Source organism: Elaeis guineensis, chromosome 8 (genome assembly GCF_000442705.2).
Source record: "Elaeis guineensis isolate ETL-2024a chromosome 8, EG11, whole genome shotgun sequence".
Classification (NCBI taxonomy): Eukaryota; Viridiplantae; Streptophyta; class Magnoliopsida; order Arecales; family Arecaceae; genus Elaeis; species Elaeis guineensis.
The window spans coordinates 118156979-118172003 of NC_026000.2; positions in this window are offsets into that span (position 1 = coordinate 118156979).

A 15025-nucleotide genomic window follows, 5' to 3' on the forward strand; every position below is an offset into this window, starting at 1 on the left:
TAAAGGTCGCTGGAGCATTGGTTAACACAAATGGCATCACTAAAAATTCATAATATCCATAACGAGTTCTAAATGCAGTCTTTGGTATGTCCTCTGTTTTGATTTTTAACTAATGATATCATGAACGAAGATCAATTTTAGAAAAAACTTGTGCACCTTGCAGCTGATCAAACAAATCATCGATTCAAGGTAGAGGATACTTATTTCTGATAGTGTTCTTATTCAACTCTCTATAATCGATACAAAGCCTCATACTACCATCTTTCTTCTTCACAAATAAGACTGGAGCTCTCCAAGGAGATACACTAGGCCTTATAGAATCTTTATCCAACAAATCCTGTAATTGATCTTTTAACTCCTTCAACTCCATAGGAGCCATTCGGTAAGGAGCTTTAGGAATCGGACCAGTATTGGGTGCCAACTCAATGATAAATTCAATTTCTCTGTCTGGTGGTAGTCCGATTAAATCATCAATGAATACATCCAAAAATTTATTTACGATAGAAATATCCTGTAACTTCAATTCATCATGTTCTTTATTCTTTATTGATACTAGATAATCTCTACATCCCTTTCTTAGCATCTATCTAGCTTGTACAAATGAAATAATACGTGGAGGGGTGGTTCCTGTACTTCCATAAAAAATAATGTTAATTCTTTCGGTATTTGAAAGTTCACTCTCTTCCATGACAATCCACAGAGGCATGATAAGTAGCGAGCCAATCCATTCCTAGAATGACATCGAAATCATGCATATCTAGGACCATCAAATCTGTCGGTAATTCTTTTTCTCCTATTCTGATACTACATGACTTGCACACACTTTCGGTACTCAAAATACCACCTACTGGTGTCTCAACATATAATTTGTTTTCATAGATTCGCATACTATATCATGTTGTCTAATAAAAGTAATGGATATAAAGGAGTGTGTAGCACCAGAATCAAACAAAACTGAAGCATAAATACCAGATACAGGAATGATACATGTCACCATAGCATTAGAGGTCTGAGCATCCTGTCGTGTGAGTGCATAGATCCTTCCTTGAGTTTTCGACCTTTGACCTCCATCCTTTGTTTGTGTGGGTCTATTCTCATTCCTCTGGGGGCAATCTGCAATTTTATGTCCTTTCTGTCCACAGCTAAAACAAGAATCAGTATTCCATGGGCAATTAGAAGACTCACGCTCTCTTCGGCCACATCTCGAACATCTAGCTGTCTCATTCTCATGATTCTTATCATTTGCTGGCTTTTTTGCTGGACCCTTATTGTTCTGATTTTGTCCTTGAGTTCCACCAAACCTATTTCTCTTCTTCTAATTTCGTTCTCTCTCTGCATGTGCTTCATTAACTTTCCTCTCAATTATTAGAGCTTTATTCACAGCTGAGGCATAAGTAATTAACTCATAGGGTACAACTTATTTTTTAATTTCTGTCTTTAGTTTCATTTCTAATTTATGTACTCTATCTTGCTCCATCTCAACTAATCTTGGAACAAACTTGGCTAACTCTGTGAATTTAGCTTCATATTCTGCAACGGATCTATTTTCCTATTTCAGATGAATGAACTCCTGCTTTTTCTGTATTCTGACACTTCGAGGGAAGTACTTGTCAAAGAATTCATCTCGAAATCTCTCCCAAGTGAGTGGTATCCTATCGTGTTCATATTTTTGTTCAAGTATACGCCACCAGTTGTATGCCTCATCTTGTAACAGATATGCTGTGTAGCGGATCTTCTCTTCATCATGGTATTCTTGCACGGCAAATGCTTTCTGTTGGAAAATGTGTCCCAAAAAGCCAATCGTCAAGCTGTTGACGGTTGAGCAACCAAGTATTGTAATTGATTTGTTAATAAATAAAATATATTTGGCATTTTCATCATAAGCTTTCATCTTCTAATGAACTCCGTTGTTATGATGAAGTCCTTAGGACTATTTAAGTTCGATAAAGAGAGGATTTATCGATTAGTCCTTAAAATTGTTCACGACCAAATGATAGGCTGTTAATAAGGACGACAGCTTCTATCGAGCATAGGTCGCTGTAGGCCATATGGGTTGGTTGTCCTCTTAACCAAGAAGTGTGGAGACACTGGTATGGCATACAGGTGAGATGTAAGGGTACATCATCATTGAACGTGACCAACTCCAGAGTATTCTACTGTTGAGAATATCTCTGATGGGATATAGGTATAAGTGTCCCTTAGACCTGAGATCGCCTCAGTGACTTGCAAGCAACTCACTGTGCTTTGGTACTGGACTAACTGAATTTCTAATTCAGGGACGGAAGGCTTCTGGGCACAGTCAAGTACTTGCGAAGTCAGAGTGTGATCGAGATGGGATTGACCACTCCAAGAGTTGGAGAAGAAAGAGTCGCTGTATTTCAATTTAGCAAAACCTTGACCAGGATAATCCATCAGATGGATTTGATATTTTGAAATACCATGTGGACAACCTGATCAGAGTTGACAGTTAAACTCTGGGGTGTCCTACGATCATTTTGGTCAAGGGGATGAATTATATGAAAACTATATCCGCATGGGTTCTAAGGATGTTGTTCTACACATTTGACCTATCCGGTCATCGGGTACCATTGCTAGATGGTCACTTCGATTGGTATAGGAATTTATTTCTATGCTACCGGCTTAGGTTCGGACCTATGAGGTCACACACATTAGAGTTCATGATCCGATCAGATGGTTGATCAACGATTAAGAATCGTTCTAGGGTTAAATGATCGATACGATTGACATTTAACCCAGTGCAAGTGTTGCAGGAGGATCGATTAGCAATTCGATTGCTAATTGGCTTAATTTGATTAAGCCAATGGGCTGAGATTAAGTCTAATTAAATATGATTTAATTAGATTTATTTTGGGCTTGATTGGATCAAGTCCAATTGGTTTATTGGATAAGCCAAGTGCAAGGAAAAACTAATCCTAGTTCAACTAGGACTTGGGTCAATCTAATTTTTAATTTGATTAAAAAATTAAATCAGATTTAAATCTAATTTAATCTGATTAAATTAGATTCTTAATTGGGTTAAGACCTATTTTAATTGGGTTGATCTAATTTTGATTTGATTTGGTTTGGGAAATCAAATTAAAACAAGTCAAAAGACAGAATCCTAGTAAGACTAGGATTCCACCTTGCGCCACATAAGCCTTCTCCATGCCCTCTCTCTTATTCAACGTCAATCTCCACTTATTTTGTGCGACAAAAGCCCTCTCTCAGATCTCTCCCACGTTCACAAAAGGTCTCCTCTCTTCTTTCTTACATGGAAGGTGGTTTGGATCAAATCTAAAAGGAATAAGTTTGGATTTCGAATTCTATGAGATAGAGTTTTAGAAATCCAAAACTCTTTCAATTTTGCACCGAATTTATCCAAATTTTTTTTGGAATTTTTGTAGCTTTTAGGATATACATTATGCACCCTTTTCTGTTGATCCATATATGAAAATATGAAGGAGGTGCTCAAGAGTTGGGCATCCCTAACTTGCCATGTTTGGATAAGCCTTGACTAGGTGTTTGACCTAGACAAGGACTCTATCATATCTCTCTATATAAGATGAGTTTCTTCGTGAAATTTTAGGAGAAGTCAGAGATTTGAGAGATCTTTGTGTAATCCAAAAATTAGAGAGAAATACCTTTGGGTCGTAGAGATATAAAAGATGCAAGTTTGGGTGTCTAGAGAGAAAAACGTGAAGAAGAAGAGGGTCTTCTTCTTGGGTTTTTGTTTTCATATCTTTCCTCCCTCCATCTTGAGTTTCCTGAGAGTGTCTCAGATCTGAAACTCCTTCTTTTACTTTCTATCTTTGGAAGAGTCCAAATCAAGAAGAAGGAGGCACCTGATCAACCATCAAAGAAGGATCAGCGCAGTACTAGCATACTGTGCTGATTTCCTGAAGCAGGACTTCTGATCGAGATTCGTGGGCTCGTGTGGACGACTCCTAGAGACCGGATGCGTGTGCGGCTTGCAACATCATCCTCAAGCCCAGATCAACAAGGTTAGAACATCTAACTTGCAAGGTAATAGATCTGATCTATTGTTTAATACATACATTAGATGTAACTAGTATAGAAACATGTTGATATGATCAACATGTAGTTCATACTATATTTATATATATTTTAATTTTTGATTTAATACTATATAATAATCATGTAATAGGATCTTAGATCTTAAGATTTTCTGATTTTAGAAAATAAATTTTGATTTATTTTAGTCTTCCGCTGTATGATCTTGAAAAAGTTTCAAGATCTAACCCTGAAACCCTAGATCTGGTTCCTACAATTGGTATCAGAGCCTAGGTTCTTTATTACATGATTATTTATACATGCTTAGATTATTTTTAGATTAGATCTAATTTATAATCTGATTATTAAATCTAAAATTAAAATTTTAGATCAATCACAAACTGTAAGGTTGTCCTGCTGTAAGGTTTACCCCTTACAGTGCAAAGGTTGTCCTAGTTTGTGTAGATCTATCTTTAATCATAAATTTATTAGATATGATCTAGATTAAATTTATGATTTATTAGATTTAAAAGATGTTTAAATCTGAAATAAAATCTCTTTGTTAATAATTTTTGTGCAAAGAAATTGTTTAAAGTTGAAATTGTTTCAATTACATGAACATGTTTAGATTAGATCTAAAGTAGTTTCATGTTTATTTCACTTGCATCTTGATTATGAATCAAACATGCAATATGGTTGGTAGAATCATATTGTAAAATTATTTTACAAATATGAAAATTATTTTTTTGAAAAGCCGAACCCAACCCTCAGCCCAAAACTTAATTAAGAATTAAGAAGTTGTTTGATTAGGTTCTAGGATTATGAATTGAAGAACCTAAGACACAAATCATAACACATTGGGTTAATGGGTTAGTGGGAATTAGGTCCATTAATTGGGTTAGACCTATGGTTAGATTAAAGATGGACTTAATTAGAGAATTGACTAAATCTAATCAATTGTTGTCTTAGATTAGGTCAAGGATTCTCTAGATCAATTACAATAGTTGTAGTTGGTCAAGTCCATGTCTTTAACGAGAACCAAATGGACTTGATTCTTGGCTAAGCGGTCTAGCACGAACTGTTAGGTTGATCTAATCGAAACTAACTAAACCAGTTGGTGTCTAAGGTAAACCAGACCAGTGGTTTTTAATTGGGAGCCCGCTTACCTGGCCATTTCTGATGGTGTCTAAGGCAAGCTTTGGCAGACCCTCCCACTGATCGAACTTACTTGACCTCTTGGTGAAATTATGTTTTGATCGGATCACTTGACTATTCGAGCTGACCCCATGTCAGCTAGGTAAATCAGTGTGACTGATTTAGGTGCTCCTAGACTAGCCCTGGTCTCTCTTAAGTTGACTTGGTGAAGCCAGTGGGAGGATCATGATAAGCTGGTTCATCTGACCTCATCCTCTAAATTATTTAAATTCTCTAAAATTATTAGGTCCTTAAAATGATAAAGTTATGGAGATAACTGAGTCATAGCCTCCCATTAAGGTGTTTGATAATGAGTCCATTAACTCAATAATCATTGCAGACCCAAAGGCTTGGTGCTTGTTGACTAATGGAATTATCACTCATCATATGATGACTTGGAAGTGTCTCTCTAATGGTGGTTAGGTGAGCCAACCAAAGTTGGGCTTAATCATTCGTTGGTTAGATACACCAAGTATGATTATGTTAATGGTTGGACCTAACCGGATCCTTACAGTGGAGGCCAAAGCCTACTGATTAGGTTTCTGGGGCAAAATTAAAATTACTAGAAATTGTTTAGAGAAACAATTGGTTATGAACCTACCCTTAGATGTACATGGGTTGACCAACCAAAGTTGGGCTTGTGTGCAGTCTAAGTGGATTCTAGTACCCGCTAAGGAATTAGGGTAATTCCTCGAATTGGAGGTAGAGGCTACCAATTCGAATAAAATAGTGGGAGAAACCTTTTGATTAAAGTTCAAATCTTTAGGTTTAATGAATCAATTACTAATTAGGTTATGGTTCTCTTTTGTGCAGATATGGCCACTTCCCTATCGCTCCGATTATTGTTGGACAATGATAAGTTGGTGGGACCCAATTTTGGTAGCTGGTACCGAAAGTTGAAGATAGTCCTGGAGCATGAACGGATCCTATATGTGATAATGGATCCTGCACCTGAGGAGCCAGCTGTCAATGCACGTGGAACAGTCAGAGACACTTACTAGAAGTGGCTCAGTGACCGGACCATGGTGCGCTGTATCATGCTGGCTGCTATGAGCGACGAGTTCAGTCGCAGATTCGAAACGGCTTAGCCAAAGAACATGCTTCAAGTGTTGGAGGATGCCTTTGGCACACCCGATGACGTGGAGAGGCACAAGACTAGTTGTGCCATCTTCAATGCCAAAATACGGGATGGTGCCTCTGTCACTGATCATGTATTGTACATGATCGAGCTGATGGAACGATTGAGCAAGCTCGGCTTTCCCTTGCATGAGCAGCTTGGAAAAGATGCAATACTGAACTCGCTGCCCAAGTCTTATCTCCCATTCCTCACTCATTATAGAATGACAAAGCCTGAAGTAAACTACCACGGATTACTGGGGTTATTTCAGAACTTTGAGAAAGATCACCAACTCCATAAGGAGTCGGTGAACTTAGTGGGAGGTTCGTCTTCTGGTTCTCGACCCTTTAAGAAAGGGAAGAAGAACAAGAAGAAGAAAGTGAAGAAGGTGCAAGTTCAGGCTGGGACATCTGTGCAGTGTCAGACCAAAAAGATCAAACCCGATAAGAGTCAAGCTGAATGCTTCTTTTGCAAGAAGCGGGGGCACTGGAAGAGGAATTGTCCCCAGTACATTGCCTCCCTAGACCCGAACAGGCAGAGAAAGCAGCAAGTTGTTGCTGGGCAAGGTATTTATATGATAACTCCTTGCAATTTCTCTATTTGTGATATAACTAACTGGGTATTGGATACCGGTAGCCCTTACCATATTTGCAATTCGTTGCAGGGGTTGCAGGTCAGTAGGAGATTCGAGCAAGGCGAGAGGTTCCTGAACGTTGGAGATGGAAGACCAGTTCTAGTTCTAGCATTAGGAATCTTGAAACTTGTATTTGAATCCCATATCGTTGTTCTTAATGATTGTCATTTCTGTCCCAGTTTCTTTTTAAATGTCATTTCTGTAGGCCTTCTGGCCAAAAATGATTATGAAATTTCAATAAAGAAACAAATTTGTAATATCATTGAGAATGGTGTTACTATTTTTTATAGACATTTGAACAATGGTGTGTATATGTTATCACAACCTGTTAATGTAGTCTATTCAACTGGCAAGCACCCTAGATTAGATAGTGTGTCAGATATCTACTTATGGCACTGTAGGCTAGGTCATATAAACAAGAACAGAATAAACAGGTTGACTCAAGAGGGAATCCTCGAAGTTAGTGATTGTGAATCACTTCCAACCTGTGAGTCCTGTCTTCTTGATAAAATGACCAAGTCACCTTTTACTGGAAAAGGTGAGAGAGCTACTAAGCTCTTGGGCCTAGTACATACTGATGTATGCGGGCCCATGAGCACCAGTGCTAGAGGTGGATATTTCTACTTCATAACTTTCACGGATGACCTATCCCGATATGGATATGTCTATCTGATAAAACATAAGTCGGATTCATTTGAAATGTTCAAACGATTCTGAAGTGAAGTAGAAAAACAAACTGGGAAGAGTATTAAAATTCTTCGATCTGATCGAGGAGGAGAGTACCTTTCTAGTGAATTTCTCACATATCTAGGAGAGAATGGGATTCTCTCCCAATGGACTCCTCCAGGAACACCACAGCATAATGGTGTGTCTGAAAGGAGGAATCGGACTCTGTTAGATATGGTCCGATCCATGATGGGTTTTGCTAGCTTGCCGATATCCTTCTGGGGATATGCACTCGAATCGACCTGTTATCTGTTAAATAGGATTCCAAGTAAGTCTGTAATTAAGACTCCATATGAGATATGGACGGGACGTAAGCCAGCACTTTCACACCTTAGGGTCTGGGGGTGCCCGGCCTATGTCAAATGATTAGTCACAGACAAACTTGGACCTAGGTCTGACAAATGCTCATTCATAGGGTACCCCAAAGAGACAAAAGGATATTTTTTCTACCATGCTGATGAACAAAAGGTGTTCGTCAGCCTTAAGGCAATCTTTTTAGAAAAGGAGTTCCTTGGTGAAGGAACCGTTGCCTCTAAGGTTGAACTTGATGAAGTTCAACAGGTAGAAGGACCGACACCAATAGCTGAACCTGAGTCGGATATGATTAGATCAGATCTGGAGCCCAATATACCTGTACCATTAAGGCGATCCGGTAGAGTATCACGTCAGCCGGACAGATACTACGGTTTCTTGGTCCGGGACGGTGATCCCATCGAACTTGATGAGAATAATGAGGATCCGATCACCTATATGGATGCTATGCAGAGACCTGATTCCGAGAAATGGCTTGAAGCCATGAAATTCAAAATGGAGTCCATGAAGGTCAACGATGTATGGACATTGGTTGACCCACCTGAAGGGGTTAAACCCATTGGGTGTAAATGGGTCTTCAAAAGGAAGAGGGGCGTAGACGGAAAGGTGGAGACCTATAAAGCCCGTCTGGTTGCCAAGGGATATCGTCAACATTATGGTATTGACTATGACGAGACGTTTTCCCCTGTGGCAATGCTCAAATCTATTCGGATAATGCTTGTAATAGCTGCCCATCTGGATTATGAGATCTGGCAGATGGATGTAAAGACAGCTTTCCTGAATGGAGAGCTGACTGAAGAGGTGTATATGATACAACCTGAAGGGTTTACATCCACAGATGAGTCCAAGGTGTGCAAGCTTCAGAGATCCATTTATGGACTGAAGCAAGCTTCTCGGAGTTGGAACATGCGTTTTGATAAGGTGATCAAAACGTATGGCTTCATTAAGAATGGAGAAGAGCCCTGCATCTATAAATGAGCAAATGGTCCAGTTGTGGTATTCCTTATCTTGTACGTGGATGACATTCTCTTAATCGGGAATGACATCCCCGCACTACAGGGAATAAAAGTTTGGTTGTCATCACAGTTCTCCATGAAGGACTTGGGTGAAGCATCCTACATCCTAGGGATGAAGATCTATAGGGATAGATCTAAAAGGATACTTGGGTTATCCCAGTCCATGTACATAGACACTGTGCTGAAGAGGTTCAGCATGGAGAATTCCAAGAAGAGCTATCTACCGATAGGCCATGGAATTTCTCTCTCTAAGAAGGATTGTCCGACAACTCCTGAAGAGAGAGAGCGTATGAGTAGAGTCCCATATGCTTCAGCCGTGGGATCTATCATGTACGTCATGACATGTACAAGACCAGATGTGGCATACTCACTAGGAGTAGTGAGTAGATACCAATCTGATCCTGGAGAAGATCACTGAAAAGTGGTTAAAGCCATCTTTAAGTATTTGAGAAATACTAAGGACCAATGGTTGGTTTATGGCGAGTCAGATTTGAAACTTGTGGGGTTCACAGACTCCAGCTTCCAATCTGACCATGATGACAGCAGGAGCATGTCAGGTTATATCTTTACTCTGAATGGTGGAGCCATCTGCTGGAAGAGTTCCAAGCAGCATACTGTGGCAGACTCTGTTTGTGAAGCGGAGTATATCGCAGCATCAGATGCCGTGAAGGAAGCTGTGTGGCTGAGAAAATTCATCAACGAGCTCGGAGTAGCACCCTCTCTCGATGGTCCGGTCCTGCTCTATTGCGACAGCACTGGTGCCATAGCTCAGACGAAGGAACCCAAAGCACATCAGTGGACGAAGCACATCTTGCGCCACTTCCACCTGGTCCGGGAGATCGTGGATCGAGGTGACATCGACCTTCAGAAGATCGACGGAAAAGAGAACCTAGCCAACCCCTTCACTAAAGCCCTGGCAATAAAGGAGTTCGACAACCACAAGTCGAAGATGGATATTAGATACTGTGCCAAGTGGCTTTAGGACAAGTGAGAGTTGTTGGAAAATGTGTCCCAAAAAGCCAATCGTCAAGCTGTTGACGGTTGAGCAACCAAGTATTGTAATTGATTTGTTAATAAATAAAATATATTTGGTATTTTCATCATAAGCTTTCATCTTCAAATGAACTCCGTTGTTATGATGAAGTCCTTAGGACTATTTAAGTTCGATAAAGAAAGGATTTATCGATTAGTCCTTAAAACTGTTCACGACCAAATGATAGGCTATTAATAAGGACGACAGCTTCTATCGAGCATAGGTCGCTGTAGGCCATATGGGTTGGTTGTCCTCTTAACCAAGGAGTGTGGAGACACTGCTATGGCATACAGATGAGATGTAAGGGTACATCATCATTGAATGTGACCAACTTCAGAGTATTCTACTGTCGAAAATATCTCTGATGGGATATAGGTATAAGTGTCCCTTAGACCTGAGATCGCCTCAGTGACTTACAAGCAACTCACTGTGCTTTGGTACTGGACTAACTGAATTTCTAATTCAGGGACGGAAGGCTTCTGGGCACAGTCAAGTACTTGCGAAGTCAGAGTGTGATCGAGATGGGATTGACCACTCCAAGAGTTGGTGAAGAATGAGTCGCTGTATTTCAATTTAGCAAAACCTTGGGCAAGGTAATCCATCAGATGGATTTGATATTTTGAAATACAATGTGGACAACCTGATCAGAGTTGACAGTTAAACTCTGGGGTGTCCTATGATCATTTTGGTCAAGGGAATGAATTATATGAAAACTATATCCGCATGGGTTCTAAGGATGTTATTCTACACATTTGACCTATCCAGTCGTCGGGTACCATTGCTAGATGGTCACTTCGATTGGTATAAGAATTTATTTCTATGCTACCGGCTTAGGTTCGGACCTATGAGGTCACACACATTAGAGTTCATGATCCGATCAAATGGTTGATCAACGATTAAGAATCGTTCTAGGGTTAAATGATCGATACGATTGACATTTAACCCAGTGCAAGTGTTGCAGGAGGATCGATTAGCAATTTGATTGCTAATTGGCTTAATTTGATTAAGCCAATGGGCTGAGATTAAGTCTAATTAAATATGATTTAATTAGATTTATTTTGGACTTGATTGGATCAAGTCCAATTGGTTTATTGGATAAGCCAAGTGCAAGGAAAAACTAGTCCTAGTTCAACTAGGACTTGGGTCAATCTAATTTCTAATTTGATTAGAAAATTAAATCAGATTTAAATCTAATTTAATCTGATTAAATTAGGTTCTTAATTGGGTTAAGACCTATTTTAATTGGGTTGATCTAATTTTGATTTGATTTGGTTTGGGAAACCAAATTAAAACAAGTCATAAGACAAAATCCTAGTAAGACTAGGATTCCACCTTGCACCACATAAGCCTTCTCCATGCCCTCTCTCTTATTCAACGCCAATCTTCACTTATTTTGTGCGACAAAAGCCCTCTCTCAGATCTCTCCCACGTTCACAAAAGGTCTCCTCTCTTCTTTCTTACATGGAAGGTGGTTTGGATCAAATCTAAAAGGAATAAGTTTGGATTTCGAATTCTAAGAGATAGAGTTTTAGAAATCCAAAACTCTTTCAATTTTGCACCGAATTTATCCAAATTTTTTTTGAAATTTTTGTGGCTTTTAGGATATATATTGTGCACCCTTTTCTATTGATCCATACATGAAAATATGATGGAGGTGCTCAAGAGTTGGGCGTCCCTTAACTTGCCATGTTTGGATAAGCCTTGACTAGGTGTTTGACCTAGACAAGGACTCTATCATATCTCTCTATATAAGATGAGTTTCTTCATGAAAGTTTAAGTAAAGTTAGAGATTTGAGAGCCTTTGTGCCATCCAAAAATCAGAGAGAAATACCTTTGGGTCGTAGAGATATAAAAGATGCAAGTTTGGGTGTCTAGAGAGAAAAACGTAAAGAAGAAGAGGGTCTTCTTCTTGGGTTTTTGTTTTCATATCTTTCCTCCCTCCATCTTGAGTTTTTGAGAGTGTCTCAGATCTGAAACTCCTCCTTTTACTTTCTATCCTTGGAAGAGTCCAAATTAAGAAGAAGGAGATACCTGATCAACCATCAAAGAAGGATCAGCGCAGTACTAGCATACTGTGCTGATTTCCTGAAGCAGGACTTCTGATCGAGATTCGTGGACTCGTGTGGATGACTCCTAGAGGCCGGATGCGTGTGCGGCTTGCAACATTATCCTCAAGCCCAGATCAACAAGGTTAGAACATCTAACTTGCGAGGTAATAGATCTGATCTATTGTTTAATACATACATTAGATGTAGCTAGTATAGAAACATGTTGATATGATCAACATGTAGTTCATACTATATTTATATATATTTTAATTTCTGATTTAATACTATTAATAATCATGTAATAGGATCTTAGATCTAGAAATTTTCTGATTTTAGAAAATAAATTTTGATTTATTTTAGTCTTCCGCTGTATGATCTTGAAAAAGTTTCAAGATCTAACCCTGAAACCCTAGATCTGGTTCCTACACCTTTCCATTTCTATAATCCAGTTATCTGCTTCCAGTGGCTCGATGGTCCCTTTGAAGGCTGGAGGGGCTAGCTTCTTAAACTCGACGATATTGTTCCTCTGCATCGGATGTTCTCCATGTTCAGGTGTCGATGGAAGATGCTGACGTGGCTGTGCATGTTGTTGTTGAAGTAGCTGTTGCTGTGTTTGAACTACTCCGATCAGAGTTTGCATTAGTTGAGTCATGTTTGGCTCCTCCTGTACTGTCGGAGTATTTTCAGTAGGATCAATGATTCCTTCCTGCTGAGATGTGCCGCTATTCAATTGGGGAGTGTTATCACCAAGTGGATTTGATGTCCCTCCTACCGCTCCTTGAGGATTATTCGTTCATCGTGGAGGCATTTTGACCTATGACAAATTTGAGATAATAACTTATCCTTAATAAAGTTATAAACTTACTTGAGACAGGTCAGATCATAATCATCATAACTAACCTCTCAAATTTCCTAATATCTACTCATCACTCGCTCATTCTATTCTACATGTCTTTATCTATCTACTTATGCTCTGATACCATATTAATTATCACACCCCTGACCTGAGATTATGAATCGAGGGTCATGGCAACCGCCGCATACTCATAGAAAACTTTTTTCATAAGCATGCAAAGCATCTCATCATGATATATTACACATAAAGTTAAATAATTTTTCAATTTTTAACAATCAAATCTTAGCTCAAATAATAAATCAAAACTCAGTGTCCAAAAGAAAAATAATTGTCTGACATAGTCAACACTTAAAATAAAAGTCTTGAATCAATTCTGAGAAAATTCTAAATCAAATGAGCTAACTCCATCTCTAATCGCTCTCCCAACTGAAATCCCGCATCATGCTAATTTTCTGGATCTGTAAAGAAAAATTTAAAACTCATCATGAGCTAAATAGCCAGTAAGCAGTGTATACCTTTAACTAAATAAATCAGGCAATAATACTGTACATATCGATTTACTGATAATAATAAAATCAATATGTAAATTCATGAATTCATAATTTAATTCATCACACTATCAATCATATATAAAATTTTAATTCATCATAATTTTAACTTATGCTTATCATCTTAAATTCATCAATTTCTTAAGTTCTTCTTACCAATCATGACTATGACCATATTTTCTCTGTGGCAGGGTCATAATACCGCATATCTGCTTGCGGTAGGCTGCGAATCATCTGGCAGTCAAGTCCTTTGAAACTGCTGATCTCGCTGGCAGTTTGTCGCTGGTCTCTCTGGCGACATGTCGCTGGTCTCGCTGGTGACATAAATCCTCAGGACAATCAATTGCCAACGTATATGTCTCCATTGGCGGGGTCCTTTACATCGTCAGGTTGTCAAATTCATATCATCTTTCAATTCATATATTATTTTCAAAAATAATATAAATAAATGATATTCGAGTCAAATCAATCATACTATTCTTTATGATCATACATCATCATAATAATTTTTTCAACAAATAACTTCAATCATAAATAATTTCAACAAATAACTTCAATCATAAATAATTTTAATAATTATTTTCAATAAATATTTTCAATCACAAGCATGCCATGAATTTATTTAATTCAAAATTTATAATTTACTAGATAAATTCAATAAAAGTAAATACTACTTACCTCAAAAGAAAAATCCAAACTAGGAATTCTAGAAATTTTAAAATTCCTTCTCCAGACCTGGTACATCAAATATCATATTTTTGATCAAAATTTTATTGAACTAAAAAAATTAAAATTTGTTAAAATCCAATGTCTTCACTTGGATTAACTAGACGACACCATCCAGGATTTTTGATTGATCCATGGAAACTCTTTTTATATTTCTTTTAATTATTATTATTATATATATATTTTTTTAATTCCATAAATCCTAAAAATCTAAGAGAGAGTAGAGAGAGAAAATTTCTCTCTCCCTTTCTTTTTTTCTCTCTCTTTTTTTGCTCTTTTCTTTTCTCTTTTTCTTCTTTTTCTTTTCTTTTCTTTTCTTTTCTCTCGAGCTCCTTCCTGGCCGAAATAGGGGACCAGCAGGTCCCCTCCCTTGACCGGTCGTTCAGGCCACAGTCGACACGACGAAGGCCAGTGGCAGAGAGGGGCAACTCTCTTGAGTTCGGAGAGGCAAGGCTGGCGGTCGGTAGTGATCGCCGGCGTCAAAAAACCAAAGGGAAGAACAGACCAAATAGGGGTCCCTTCTCTGACAAAAATCGGTGACACCCGTCGCCGGAAGTCGTGCATAGAGGCATGGGAAGAAGGAGAAGGAAGAGAGGAAGAGGAGGAAAGCTTACTTCAGCCTCCGGTGACCTCGTCGGCGAGCAATCGCAACGAGCACGAAACAAGTATCCGCAGCTCCAATCGGAGAAATCAGGGAGACAGAGAGGGGAGAAAGACCAGTGGAGGGCTTCTAAGGAAGGGGAGAGCCTTTTTATAGAGAGCCCTAGGACTCCTGGTGGTCCTAGGACTCCCGATCACTACGGT